At 38.1% G+C, this 15125-nt stretch overlaps 1 long non-coding RNA gene across 1 annotated transcript; it reads right to left on the reverse strand.

Moving 5' to 3' along the window:
- Positions 1-1426: 1426 nt before the first annotated feature.
- On the reverse strand, positions 1427-10136 carry LOC123613112 (uncharacterized). Its single transcript, XR_012510230.1, has 3 exons — positions 9811-10136; positions 7181-7322; positions 1427-6618 (listed from the first exon to the last, which is right to left on the reverse strand). It is a non-coding gene; the product is annotated as an uncharacterized LOC123613112 (long non-coding RNA).
- Between the last annotated feature and the right edge of the window lie 4989 nt (positions 10137-15125).

Raw genomic sequence — 15125 nt, forward strand, 5'->3', positions numbered from 1 at the left:
AGTAATACAATATTGGATGGTTAGAGCAGACATTGGAACTAAAGGGAGGAAAGGGAGGGAACTTACAGTTCGAAGTAGATGAGCCAGGCTTCATTTTGTGTTTCTCCCATTCTCCCTTGCATTTACTTTCTTCGCTTGGCACTGGCCGTCCTGTTGAGTATGCAGACATCCCCCAGGCAATGTGGTTGGAGTGAACAGACAGAAATCAGCGGGCTTCATCAGGAACCTTCTTCCTGGCTGTTAATTCTCATGACAATAACCATTGCTTTCAGCAGTGGCCTGCCTTGCTGTTCTGGAATTTTGATTGGTGGGAGCAGGGACGGAAAAGCTAGTCTGCTGGCTTTGGAACATCCTTGGCTGTACTTGTAAAAGCAAAGTCTATCTTTTCAGTGAGGATAATCGTACGGTATAGTTCCATGACAGCTTCACAACCGGATCCAAAATTGCTTAAAAAGTTGCCAGTAAGTCTTAACTACAAGCTCTGAAGAGAGATGGGCAAGTCAAGTAAATAATGGATACCTCTCATGGGCACGAATATCCCAAGTGTACCTCTAAGCCATGGCAGGATTTGCAAGTGCATGACAAGCATGTCCTTCCCAACCCCTATCAGAAATGGAGATGGTCTTGGAATCTCCTAACGCATCCCTGAAAAGTTACCGTCACTTGCTGAATGCGAGTTAGTACGAAAGATAAAGCTTGTCTATTGTTGTCATTCTGTGGACAGGATGAGCCCGCCTGTCCACATCATGTCCTTATCTAGTGTTTGCCACCGAGTATAAAACCTAACAGGCACGGTGTCAGTTTATTAGTTGAATTACTTAATGATATTATCAATATTTTATTAGTAGGTAAGTATTTTAAATTATGAATATAAATTTAGAATATTAGCTGCATTCCAAATTATGATTTTTTTTTATTCTTATCGATGTTGCTTATGGGAGCTGTATCAGTTTAACAAACCACTCCAAAATCCAGTGACTTAAAATGATCATTATTTTATTTGTTCCCGATTCTGTGGGTCAGCAATTTGGGCTCAGCTCTGTTGGATGAGTCTCTCTTCCTGGTTATGTTGGCTGGGCTCCCTCACATTTGCCGTCAGCTAGGGGCTGCTGATCTCACTCACATGTCTGGCAGTTGGCTGATTCTTGGCACTGACAACTAGGTCATGTCCCACCTATCATGCAGCAAGTTAAACCAGGCTCACTCTCACCATGGTGGTCACAATGTTCCCCAGTGCAGCAAGAGGGGGCAAGTCCCACTGCATGGGTACTTTTCTTCAAGTCTCTGTGTCACATTTGCTATTGTCCCATTGGCCAATGCAAGCTACGTAGTTAAGCCCATAGTCACTGGGAGAGGGGATTCTCCAAAAGCATGGGTATGAGAAGGGAATTATTGTGGAGCTTTTGCAAATAATCTACCACAGGGATGCAGGTTCAAAATGATAATGTATCATGCTTATATTCACAACATTTTTTGAAAAGCCTTACTATAATACAATGATTCTACTTAAATATTACATGGACACATTAACTGTTGTTATTTAAAGATGCTGCTGAAAATTGCTCATAATAGTATCACAACTACCAACAAATATTTGATCTTCATAATCACACAGTGATAAAGGTACTACTGTTATCCTCATTTTGCACATGGAAGAAATTAAGACTTAGAGTTGTAGAACTTGCCCAGTGTCACCACTGCAAGGGGAATAACATTTGGGAAGCCCTAAGAATATGCTAATTTAATGTATATAAGGGACTTAGCATGGACCTTCCACAGTGTTCAATGAGTATATGGATACCATATTAATGTTATAATATTAACAGTAGTAACTGAGCATGAGAGGTTATTTTATTTTAAAAGACCATGTGTAGCTATAAAACTAAGAACTCACTAACAGTAAATTTCCCATTATGAACATCTCTATAATTTGTTCTATATTTTGCTTTAACTGGAACTGATGGCAAATGCAATATAAACTTTAGTTTTCAGAGAAGTCGTAAAACTTTGCTCACTACTAAACAATCAAAACTTTGAAAGCACCTTCCATTAAGCTATGTCATTAAATCTGAAGCTACATTACCAAAACACCACATGATTGCATAACCTCTACTTCTTATTTCTTCAAGGATGACAAAAGAATGCCTTTATCAAATCTCTGTGGATGTCATTATTATTTATTTTGATTTAAAATAAAGGATTTCCACTCCTCCCCTGGGAGGGAGGTTAAATTTCACGTAGTGAATGTGTATCACTTCAGCATCAGTCACATGTTGAGAATAGACTAGAACTGGAAATCCTGTTTGAAAAGGTTATCTTAAGGAAATGAGAAACAGGTTTAGGCTACACTTGATAACATTCTTCCATTTTCCTAAGTAGAGTCTGAGAAAATATTCGATGTCATATCTAGTCATTGAATGATACTTTTCAGATTTAAGTTCAATGGGAATAGCTCATTAATTCTTCAGTTGCTCTGTTCTATTATAATTAACTCAAAAATCAAGGAAAGACTAAGGCACAGTGTAAGGACTGGGGTTCTCCAGTGTAGTTTTTTAAAACTGTTAGATGAGAATGGTAGAGGGAAAACAGGCAGCCCTGATGGGGAGTCACACTGGCCTTTTCTTTCTGATGCTGACTTTGGCTTTATACCTCACTGTCTCAGCACAGTTCCTTGGGTTGGTGTTACAACATGGCACAAACTACTTCTCTACCATTTCCATGTGTTTGTCAAAATCAGATGCAGATTAAGATAAAAATATGGATAGAAATGACTTGAAATATTTCATAGAAGAATTAATTTGATGATTAACTTTAGCATGAGTTGACACAGTGGATCTCACCTGGGGACAATTGTCATTTGGCAATTCTGGAGATATTTTTGGTTGTTAAAATTTGGGGTGAGGTGGCGCTACTGGAATCTAATGGGTAGAGGCCAGAGATGTTGCAGAACATCCTATAATGCACAGGACAGTCTCCCACAACCAAGTTATCCAGCCCCAAATGTCAATAGTTCTGTAGTTGATAAAATGCTGATCTTATCATATTGCATATTGCAAAATTCTTATATAATATGAATGTTGTATTAGTTATAATTTCTTAAACAATCTAAATATATGGCCATTGGGAGATGGCCATCAGGGATATTTTAGAAGGGACTGTGTGTGTGTGTGCGTATGGGCACACACAGGCGATTAAATTCTTTCTCAAATCTGTTGAACTGTGAGATACTATACTTCCCATTTATTTTACTTTCTTGGAGGCTGCCATACAGAAGAAGCCTAAGGAATTAGTGAAGTCCAACAAATATAAAGGCTAATGCTTTACAGAGATATCTTAGGATGGCGCATTGCATCGGTGAAGGACACACTGCTGATCTCCATACCATGTGTAGGAGTGAAATCTGAGGGTAAGGGAAGGACAAAGGGAAGGACTTTCCGGCTCTTTCTGGATCCTGTTTGTTAGTACAGCTTAGTCATTTTATTTGTGATATTTATCAATTTAAAACCTAGAAGCTTAATGATTTTTTTAAAAAATGAACCACAATTTGTTATCTTAATTGAGGTGATGATTTCATGGGTGTTTATACGTGAGAAAACTCATTAGATTGTACAATTTAAATACATGCAGCTTATCATGTCTAAATTGGTCCTCAATCATATTGTAAAAGCACAACATACATTAACACACTCACTGTAAGAAGCTCAAATGATGTATATCTTATAAAACATGATAGTTCTTCACCCCTCACTCCTATTCCCATTCCCCAAGGTAACAACTGTTACCGTTTGATCAAAATTTAAGTACACACATATGTATTTGATATATATCATGTAAAGATGATCGTGTAAATGAAAGCATCAATTTTCTTGCATGCTCTTTTCCTACCATGTCTTGGAGCTCTTTCTACAGGTCCATCTCATTCTTTTATGGTTACATAGCGTTTCATAATTGACGGTATAATCAGTTATTTAACCATTTATTTATTTAAGTTAAATGCTTTCTCTTTCACAGAGAGCAAAAAACAAAGAAAATGAAACCCACATGAATCATTTCCACAGGCTTCATTTTTAGAAGTAGGATTGCTGAGTGAAAGCAAACAGATACTTAATATTTGGAGGGCTCCTGCTAAATTGCTTGCTACAAAAGACTTAAACAACTTAGGCTCTCATTCATATTCAGGAGAACCCATTTATCACAATTTTGACAATAAGGGATATTATCAGTCTCTTAAATTTTGCCAATTTGATAGGCAAAAAAATAAATTTTATTAGCAAAGATGTACATCTTTGCTTTTGTCATTTTGTATTTTTATTTTGATATTTTTATTTATTTTTAAGAACGCTTTGCATATTATGGATATCAACTCTTATTTATATATTTATAAGACATTATCTATGATTAAACAAAGAGTTACCATATGACCTAGCAATTCTACTTCTGGGTATATACCCAAAAGAATTGAAAGCAGAGACCTGAACAGATATTTGTACCCCAGTATTCATTGCAGTCTTATTCACAGTAGCCAAAAGGTGGAAGCAACCTGAGTGTCTGTCAACAGATAAGTGTATAAACAAAATATGGTATATACAATGGAGTATTATTCAGCCTTTAAAAAGGAAATTCTAATACATACTACAACATGGATGAACCTTGAGGACATTATGCTGAGTGAAATAAGCCAGTCACAAAAGGAAAAATACTGTATGATTCCACTCACATGAGGTATCTAGAGTAGCTAAATTCATAGACACATAAAGCAGAATGGTGGCTGCCAAGGGCTGGGCAGAGGAAGTGGGGAGTTATTGTTTAATGGGTATAGAGTTTCAGTTTGGGAAGATGAAAAAGTGCTGAGAATGGATGGTGGTGATGGTTGCACAGCAATGTGAGTGTACTTAATTTCGCTGATCTATAAACTTACAAATGGTTAAAGTGGTAATTTTTTATGTTTTGTCTGTTTTACCATATTAAAGTGGGAAACATTGCTTATATAAATAATATAAATTTGAACAAATAGTTACATAATATACTTAAAGTATGTTACAGACATATTTTCTCCTAACCTGTTAACGTTAGTTCTCTCTCCAATAGTTGGAGATGCGACTGTTATAATGAACCACATTTCCTTATAGCTATGGATCTGTTTCTAAGCTAGGCATTTTCATTAGCCCATTTTAAAAATGAGTCATCACAGTGGTTTAACTACTATAGTTTTATAGTACACTTGATGGATGGTAGGATAAGACCACTATTTGTGTTGTTTTTCAAATATCTTTATTCTTCTGCATTATCTGTTTTGTATGAATTTGAAAATCAATTCATTAACTTCTGTTTTTAAAAATACTGGAATTGCATTGAATTTACAGATAAATCTATCTGGGGAGATCTGTCATAATTAGAGTCTAGGCCATTTTGATTAATCACACTAGTCTTAGTTTTCTAAGTATAATCAATTTTTACTATTAAAATTATTCTTATTGATAAAATCTTTTATCATTTTTATGCCCATATTCTCCAGTTTTCCTGTGATCTTTCACCCATAGTGACTCGTCAGTAGTAACAATTGAAAAAAAGCTGCTTGTCACAGCCTACATGCTAATGAGCATTCTCTACTATACAGTGTATTAGCTATTAATTTTCTCTTTATTGAAAAGTGATTTAATCTTTATAAAGTAAAAATGGATCATTTTGTTCTCTAAGAAACAGAATATGATAATTCAAACCTATGGTACGTTTTTCTATTAAATGAATATACATCTCTGAATGTTCATGGTTAACTCTGTCATGGTACTCTGTTTCTTTAAGCAATCTAATTATTTTAACTTGATTTTCCTGGTGAGTGGATCTTCACACTCACAAGGGAAAAGCAGTCTTTGCAGGAGAAGTAAAAAAGGAAGCTAATTTTAAATGAAAGGCGGAACCCAGTGAGGAGACTGTAGCCTCACTTCATTGGTGCCACTGATAATATCTGGTTGTTTCCAATATCACTTTGGACTCTTCTGTGTGTTACTGTGAAACTTCCCTGGTAATGGCATTTTATCAAATCGTCAGTGCCTCCTAGGATACATTTCGCAGTCTTGGGGAAGGGCCCTCCACTTGTGCTTGCTGGCAAGCCCGAGACATGTCTCTTGCCTCCCGGCCCCACTGCCTAGAGATCCCTGGACCAGAAACCTTCCTGTGGTTTCCAGGACCTGTTCACAGAAGAATCCACTCCAAGGGATTGTTCCTATATTCGAAAGGGCTCTTCCTGAATGAAAGATTTTGGTCGACTCTAAGTTACAGAAATTCAACTAGTTCATTCATTCGGCAGATTAATCCTTTGGTTTCAACAAAGTGGGCATATGTCAATTGTTTATTTGGTGATTTGGGCTCTCGATAGGTCTCTCTGTCTCTCTTTTACACACACACACACACAAACACCCACACACGGCTTATTGCTTTTCTTCTTCCTCTGTACTGTGATAACCTTTTAGTTTTTTCACTTTTGCCTTAAAATTAGTCATTTCCATACCTATGGTCCCACACCCTAAGTAGCTCCTCCCACACTCTCAGAAGCTTTTTGAGGGCAGATCCTCTGACTCGTCTCTGTGCACCATTAGTGTCTAGGGGAATGCCTGGGACCTGTAGAAAAGTATGCAAAAAATATTTGTTAAATAAATGAAACCAAGTACATCTGCTCAGGTAATACACTCACTTTTAGTCTCCCATTCAGAAGAAGAATGCCAGATTCATGATATCTTTCTTAATAAAAAAGATTTCTGACAGAAATGGCCCTCCTCCTGCGTCTCTCTTGGAATGCTAATTTGACATTTGTGCAGACGTAAATCAGTTTGTTTGGCTTGGAGGGGAGGAAGTTGTCACTCTTGATGGATGACAGTGTGCCAGCCTCTAATCTATGGCAACGTGGGGCATCTCCTATCTGTTAACATCACTCCATCTCTGCTCTTAACGTTAAAATATCCAAGTGTTTTGAATGGAGACATTTTTAAAGGAAGAGTTTGTTTTTATTGACATACCCATGCTAGAAAAATGATTTGGAGGAAAAGTATAATGTCTGAAGCGCGCACACACATGCACGCACACGCACACCCTCCCTCCAGTACCACCTCATGTTACACTAAGGTATTCCTGGCAGAGTTTCTTGCTGATGATTTTAGCCACAGTCTGAGTAATGTCTGCTTACCCAAGCACTGTAACGTGATCTCCCTTTATTAGATAAAGTCTTGAATGAAGGGTGGCGGGTCCTGTGTCTTCTTAGTTCAATATCCTCTGTCTTTCTGCTTCCTCCTCTGCTTTCTGCAAATTGTGGGTGGCTGGAAAGGATGCTGTGGAAAGGGGAGGGTTCTGCTGAGATAAAGCGTTTTTCAGAGCAAAGAAAAGACTTTTCACTGTAATGCAAGTATTTAAGATTATTATGGGAAGGTTTTGAGTGTTTCTTCCACCTTCCCACTTTTATTAAGATTGCTAAAATTGAGCCCAATATAACACACACGGGAAAATATAATCAATATGGAACTTGGAAATCTTCCCTGTAAATAGGGGAATTTTAATATCTCCTGGAATACTGTAGGTTAGGTGGAACTATTTCTTTATAAAAAACAAGTTATAATATATTTTTATAATAAATAACTAGACATTTTGAGGCAATAACCTCCAAATAAGTGTGTCCCTTTTGCATCAGAAATAGTAAATGAACTATTGAACTAACTCTGCAGTTTTGATTAGAGACCAAGAAAAATCATAATGGTTACAATGGATTGAGAGACTGTCCAAATACAGTGCCTCTAATGCCTAGGAATGGTTTGTTAGCTTTTTTACAGGGGAGCTGTTAATTTGAAATAACCTGAGATAAGCACAGATGAATGTCTCCATTAACAATAAGCAGATGGTGAGAATTAAGACCATAGGTGATTTTATCATGTCCTTAAAAAACATACATGTGTAACCATATTTGGCTTGTTGTTTTAAAATATCAGACCATTCTGAGTTGTTACTAAAACATTTAATAAAACACCAAATGCCATTTCTTTTAAGGCAAGAAGGACTATGGTCCTATAGCATCTGTGTGAATAGGGGCCCACTCTCTCTAAATGCTGCAGTCTTTGTGCTTTGTTACTGAGCATTTTATCACAAAATGGGACTAATGGTTCTGAAAGTCAGGAAATGATAGCACCAAGTTAGGCTATAGGCTAACATACAAACCAGATATTAAGTCTTTCCTATCAAATTTGCATAAAATGTATATTTATATACAAATAGGCTTATATATGGATATGCTATTTAATGAGGAATACACAAGTCAATGGTAATGGTGAGTGGTTGCCTGTGTGAAGGGGGTCTGGGTAGCTGGGGAACAGGGATGAAAGGGAGACGTACCTTTCACTGTATATCCTTTGTTTTTTTGAATTCTTTATCTATGTATACATCTGTTTTCTAAATTTAATAATAGTAAAATATAGGGATGAGTCCAGTGTCTCTCACATTAAAAATCAAACCAAGACATCAAGTCAAATCAGATAAAAAAGCTAAACTCAGAGGACTTTTATTCTAATAGCCAAGACATGGAAGCAACCTAACTGTCCATTGACAGATGACTGGATAAAGATGTGTGTGTGTGTGTGTGTGTGTGTGTGTGTGTGTGTGTGTGTGTGTGTGTGTGTATTTGATGGAATACCAGTTGGCAATAAAAAGGACTGAAATAATGCCATTTGCAGCAACATAGACGCACCTAGAGATGATCATACTAAGTGAAGTAAGTCAGATAGAGAAAAACAAATATCCTATGATATTGCTTATAGCTGGAATCTTAAACAATGATGCAAATGAACTTGTTTACAAAACAGAAAGAAACTCACAGACATAGAAAACAAACTTATGGTTACCAAAGGGGAAGTGGAGGGGAGGCATGAATTAGGAGTTTGGGATTAGCAGATACTAATTACTATATATAAAATAGGTAACAAGGTGATACTGGATAGCACATTCAGTATCTTATAGTAACCTGTAATGAAAAAGAATATATGTATGTGTAACCAAATCACCATACTGTACACCAGAAACTAACACAGCATTGTAAATCAACTATACTTCAATAAAAAAAAAAAATAAAAAGAAAAGCAGAAACTCCCAGGAAAAAAAAAGGACTTGTATTCTTTCTCTACCCCTCCTCTCAAATATCTGATTAGTACCTGAACCTGAAAGGCAATATGATTTAGAGGCACTTAATTTCCATGGGTAACTGGGAATATCCAGTCAATAGGAATCCAAAATATTTAAATGTATTCTCAGAGCTGAACAAAGTATTAAAACACACAGTACTATAAAAGAGTTATTGCTGTTTTACAGATGAGAAAACCAAGGCGTAGCAGATGAAATAATTTGCCCAGGGTCACAGAGCGAGTTCACTACCCAAGGTAAGCTATAGTAACATTTTGACCCTACAGAAATTTAAACTAGCGAGTGGTTCCAATCCCTTCTAGAAACTATGATTGGAAGGAATTTACACGTCAGTCATAATAAAACACAACTTTTAGACGTGAGTATCTTTTATGGAAGAGAGTTTGTCATACTCAGAAGGCTATTTGTATTGTCATCAGTGTGCTTTAAGCAATTTATAACAACTTTTTATGTCCCCAAGTATCCATTTGAAATGTACTAAACTAGTTTCACTAAAAATGACTTGTAAAGTCAGGCTTCTGAGAGTGGTAAAACAATTCTGCCATTTTTAATAGACATTTTTAGGTGGTGGTTGAGTAATTCATTAATTTTATCTTGTCTAACAAATTACCTCAGACTCAAAGACTTAACACTTACTTGCTACCTCACAGTTCTGGAGGTGAGAAGTCTGGTCATAGCACAGCTGGGTCTTCTGTTCAAAGCCTCTTAAGTCTGAGATCAAGATGTCAGCCATGCTGCATTCTCATCTGGAGCTCAGGGTCCTCTCCTATGCTCCTGTGATTATGACAGGAGTCAGTTCCCTGGTGTCGTAGGACTGAGGTCTCTATTCCTTTGCTGGCCATCTGTCAGTGGTCATTCTCAGCACCTAGGTTCCACCTGCGTTCCTTGTCATGTGGCTTCTTCCGTCTTTGAAGGCTGCAGTGGAGAATCTCCCCCAAGTCAAATCCCTCTCATGTCTAGAATCCCGTCTCCAGGATGAGCCCAGACAACTTTAAAAGGCTCACCCGATTAGGTCAGACCCACCCAGCAGATCTTAAATTGCCTGGGACAATTTCACTTGCAAAATGCCTTCACAGCACCACCTTGATTAGTGTTTGATTAACTGGGAGAATGCGCATATACACCGAGTGGGAGTGTCTTGGGAACTGTCTTTAAATTCTGCCTACCACAAGCAATGAGTAGGCTGAATGTAGTATAAATATTACCACTACCACCACCACGCCTGTCTGTTCCACTCCCAGCTGGGCTACTTTCCTGCCAAGACTCGAAGCAGGGGTTTCATTACCATTTTATTTATATTATTTATATAGGGTCACATTTAAGTAATATCTGGCTTTCATCTCACTTCATTTGAGCCTTAAAGATGCAGTGCAAGAATTTAATACCCATGTGTCCACTTTATAGTTGGGAAAACTGAGGCTCAGGGAGATGAACTTATTTACCTGAAGTCCTGTAGCATCTCTACCTCCATATTCCAAGCCCAGGGTGCTTAATATACTGCAGAATTTGATTTCTGTAGTGTTTAAGTGTGGTGGTTAACATAGATGTGCGTGTATTTCAGGACTCAAGCTTTTATCTTGCTAAGGTGCGACCATACTTTATGGTCACCAGAATGTGGTTTAGGTGACAGTGTTGAAGCCACAACTGATATGATGTAGAATTAACTGAAAACGCTCCAAGCTTCTGTTAATCACAAAGTAACTGTAATCTTTATAGGACCAACCAGACTCCATCATAAATATTTCTTTTCTGTTTTAAAATCAGCTAAAGTTTTACACTCGGTTGGGTGTTGTCTAAGAACAGACTAATAATTTCAAAATGTGAGTCACAGGGAAAGCAAAATGCCATAGAATCATTGAAGCTAGAACAGTGAAATGGACCTGGTGTTACTCCCACTCCCCATTTTACGAATGAGAATAGTGTATCTCACAGACGTTTAGGGATTTGCCCGAGAGCACACAGCTTGGGAAGCGACAGAGCAGAGACACAAATACAGATCTTTTGGTTCTAGTCCAGTACTCTTAATTCACCAATTGCATTCCTTGATGGAAAATGTATTGCATGCAGTTTTCCAAAAATACTGTCAACTTTGCAACCAAAAGAAGTGTTTGGATGTAGGGTATTGAAAATAGATGGTTGAATTCCCCCCAACCCCTCCCATTTCCAAAATGTGGACCCCCATCTGTTTTCATTCCCCCAGATTTTCTCCTGCATTCCTCTACTGCCACCTGTAGGATCGCTCTCCAACCACCTGCATATGACTATTTTCTTCCCTTTGGGTCCTTGTAATGTGCACCAAGGTCAGGGTTGTTCCAAAGGTGGAGCAACAGGAGTGGTCCACTCACTCAACAATAAATGTAGCAATTGCTTAAACTTAGACCAAGAATATAGTTTTTGGGGGAGGAGTATTTTATCACTGATCTTTTTGAGAGCTCCTGGCGTATAATGATAATAAACAGTCAGACTGACTTTTTTAGTCAGTTTTATTATTCTTGAAATTTTTTTATAGACATTGTCTTCCCATTGCCCCCTGTGATAGTGACCTGGATTAAAGGACAGGAATCCCCTATGAGCTACGCACATCTCTACGGCTTCAGGTTCTTTAGAAAGTGTTCTTTATGGGAGGGGTGCAGGTGAAGAGGCAAAGCACCATCATCATGTCTGAAGGTGCATGTACTTTTTAAATAAACATTTGAAACTGCATATGAAATGTACAATACATCCCAAAGTATCATAAGGAAAACAACTTTGGTAAAGAGAGTGGTTGAGGAGCCAGAGTCTTAGATACGTAGCTGGGATTGTATGAGATTTCAAATTCAGTGTGTTCTCATTAACAAAGTAATTTTAGTCTTGCTTGTCACCGGACTCACAGAGAAGTGGACTTCTGAATGCATTTCAGGTAGAAGCAGTGCGGCACAGGGACTGAGACAGCCTGGGTCAAATCTGGACATTGTGGCCCTGGGCAGATTAATCTGGCTAAGTACCAGTTTCTCCACCTATAAAGTGGGAATGAATAAAAATGCCTACTTTATAGAGCCATCATGGGGATTAAAATCAGCTTGCCACATAAAAGGTTTTGCCCCATCCTGGCACATGTTAAACATCCAATGAATGTTCACTATTGCTGCTGTCATTTTCCAGTGGTAAAAGATGTTTAAATTTGTATTTTAAAAAAGTCTTATTCTGACACAAAATTCTGCATATTTTCTTTATTTTTCACAAACATGGAACATACAAACACTCTTACAGGTATTTAAAGACTGAATCTTACTTCACTGTGATTAAGACTTTAGCAAATTTCTCCAAGGGCACTAGATGGCGACTTTCTCCTTTAAGAAAAAAAAAAAAAATCTAAGGTTTCAGTAACACTTTTTGCTTTCACAGTTGAAACTTACTGCTACAGATTTAAAGGCAAAGAACAAAGGGTAAAGTCACATCTTTGAACACTAGACTGTCAGAATCATAGAATTTCTAGATTTTCAGGCTTTAAGGCAGGAGCAGCATGTCCTGAGGAATCCTGGATTTGAACTGCCCTTGAGTGAACTTGGACTTCACCTTTCAAGATCCTATTTTCCTCCTTTATACATGAAGTGGTTGGGTTAGGTCATTTTCAAAGTTGCTTACAGATTTAAAATGCTATGATTTTTAATAATTCAGTATTTATTCCTCTACCAGTCTGTCTTTTCCCAAGTGTTCCTTGTGCTCTAAATTCAACATTTCATAAGCCAAGGGACGTGATTTAAGATTACCAGGTGCCAACATTACCGAAGTTAAAACCGATTTATTAAAAAATAAGATTAACTTTGGAATATAGGGATAAATTTAAGGTTTTGAAGTGTGTGTAAAATCTTGGTCTAAAGGAGTTTCTTTTTTAATACATAGGAGAAACATTTCAATATCTGCATTTAAGATTAATATAAGACTTGAAAAAAAGAGTCTACTTAAGAATCATTTTAAGACTAATTCTCTCTCTCCCATAAATAACATTGAACCTATGCCTAGATTTTTGAGGATGATAAAAGTTTTTTTTTCTAATGTATTTTTAAATGCCAGTTATGTTGGGTGTTTCTAAAAGGATTATAGCAGGTGAAGTTGTTCATAGATAGAAGCAACAGAATAGTAACTATTGACAAGATAGAGAACCCGTTCTCAAATGTGAGTAGATGAAGCCACTCTTGAGCATCTGGTGCGATTAACAAATTCAAGTGTGGCTTAAAATATTTTTAATTTAAAACAATCAGATGAGTAGAACTAACACCAAGTAGTAAAGACATCTTCGGAATAAAACAGATTTTAGGGTTTATTTATAAACCAAAGTATATGCTTGCTTTTCATTTACTTAGGTGTTTCAAAGTAGAAAGTTTTGGGGTTTTTTTTTTTTTTCTGATAAGTAGCCAGAGATTGTACATTGATCTTTCTTTTTAAGGAAAATTACAATTTCTCCAGAAACCTTTTGGTATCTTAGTTTGCATCTATTTTTCTTCTTTAAAAAGAGATGTATTCATTTGTGGATCATTACCTGCAGAAATGCTACTCTCATGTACCCAAACTCTTAAACAGTGATTTATGTTATGAAAAATGCTCCCTGTGGCATATACATATAAAAAAATAAAGTGTAGGAATTAGCAAATACTGTGAGTTCAAATAAGTATAAAAATCCCTTTAGCAGAGGGTGTAGAGACAGATGCACAGGTGAAGGAGAAACAGGATGACAAAAGCTAATTCTCCCTAAAACGGGAACCCGGAGGTTAAGCCAGCACTGGGTGGTGGCCCCCACTTCACAACCATAGAAGATGATGTTCTGGTATAATTTGGATGCTCAATATACAAATTTTAACTTTAGAAGATAAAATAAAATCAAAACTCTTAAGTTTACAGTCAACTCATGGCCTTTTCCTTTTCTGTAAACATTTGGCTCATTACCATATGCATATTCATCCAACTTTCCCACCAACAATTTTAGTTTACTATTTCCAGTAAAATTTTATGCTGAAAAAAACCTGGACCTGCTAGTGTCCTGTCATTCTTGGGACCACAACAGGACTTCACATTAACAAACGCGCGCGCGCGCACACACACACACACACACACACACCCCACCCTCTCATCATCTAGAGCAGAAGAGAAGTAGAAGGTGAAAACAAAGATGAATTCGGGCGGGTTACTATCTAAAGGCAGTTTAATATTTATGAAATGTCACACACACGCACACACACACACCACAAAGTCTTTAGGCTCCAGTTACAAGCGCTGCGTCATCTGCCAGATCACATGGTAATTGTTGCTATTTCAAGGATCAAGTGGCATAAAGCTCCCCCCCAACCCCCACCCCACCCCTTTCCTCTGGTACCATATAGCGTGGAAGAGTGATTACTGTGTGATGGGGTGAGACCAGGCTCACTGGTCCAACCCTCCCAGCTAGAAAGCAGGCTCTCGGTGGGGTGGCGCGCGCCGGGTTCTCACGAAGTGATTGGGAAAGGGGGACGGGGGAGGGGGTCTCAGGGGAGGAAGGGCAGCTCTAATTGGTTTCTCAATGAAAGATAATCACCTATTCCCCGGAGAGGCTGGGGATTAGCACTCTGCCTCTCCTCTTCATCGCTTTTAGACTTCTCATCCTCCCCTCGGTGCTTTTAGTCCATTCAGCAGAAGTGGATCGAAGAAAGCGGCTTCTTGGGGCAGCACTCTGCTGCGCTCGAGTACTTAGCGCCCATTCACTCGCTCGCTCTGCGCTCGCCTCGCCCGGCTGTCGTCCCGGCCGCCGCCGCCGCCGCCGCCCGAGAAAAAGTTTCGCGGAGGGGCTCAGGGAAAAAATGAGCGAGCTGGAGGAAGACTTTGCCAAGATTCTCATGCTCAAGGAGGAGAGGATCAAAGAGCTGGAGAAACGGCTGTCCGAGAAAGAGGAAGAAATCCAGGAGCTGAAGAGGAAGCTCCATAAATGCCAGTCGGTGCTG

This window comes from Camelus bactrianus, chromosome 11 (genome assembly GCF_048773025.1).
Source record: "Camelus bactrianus isolate YW-2024 breed Bactrian camel chromosome 11, ASM4877302v1, whole genome shotgun sequence".
In the NCBI taxonomy this organism is placed as follows: Eukaryota; Metazoa; Chordata; class Mammalia; order Artiodactyla; family Camelidae; genus Camelus; species Camelus bactrianus.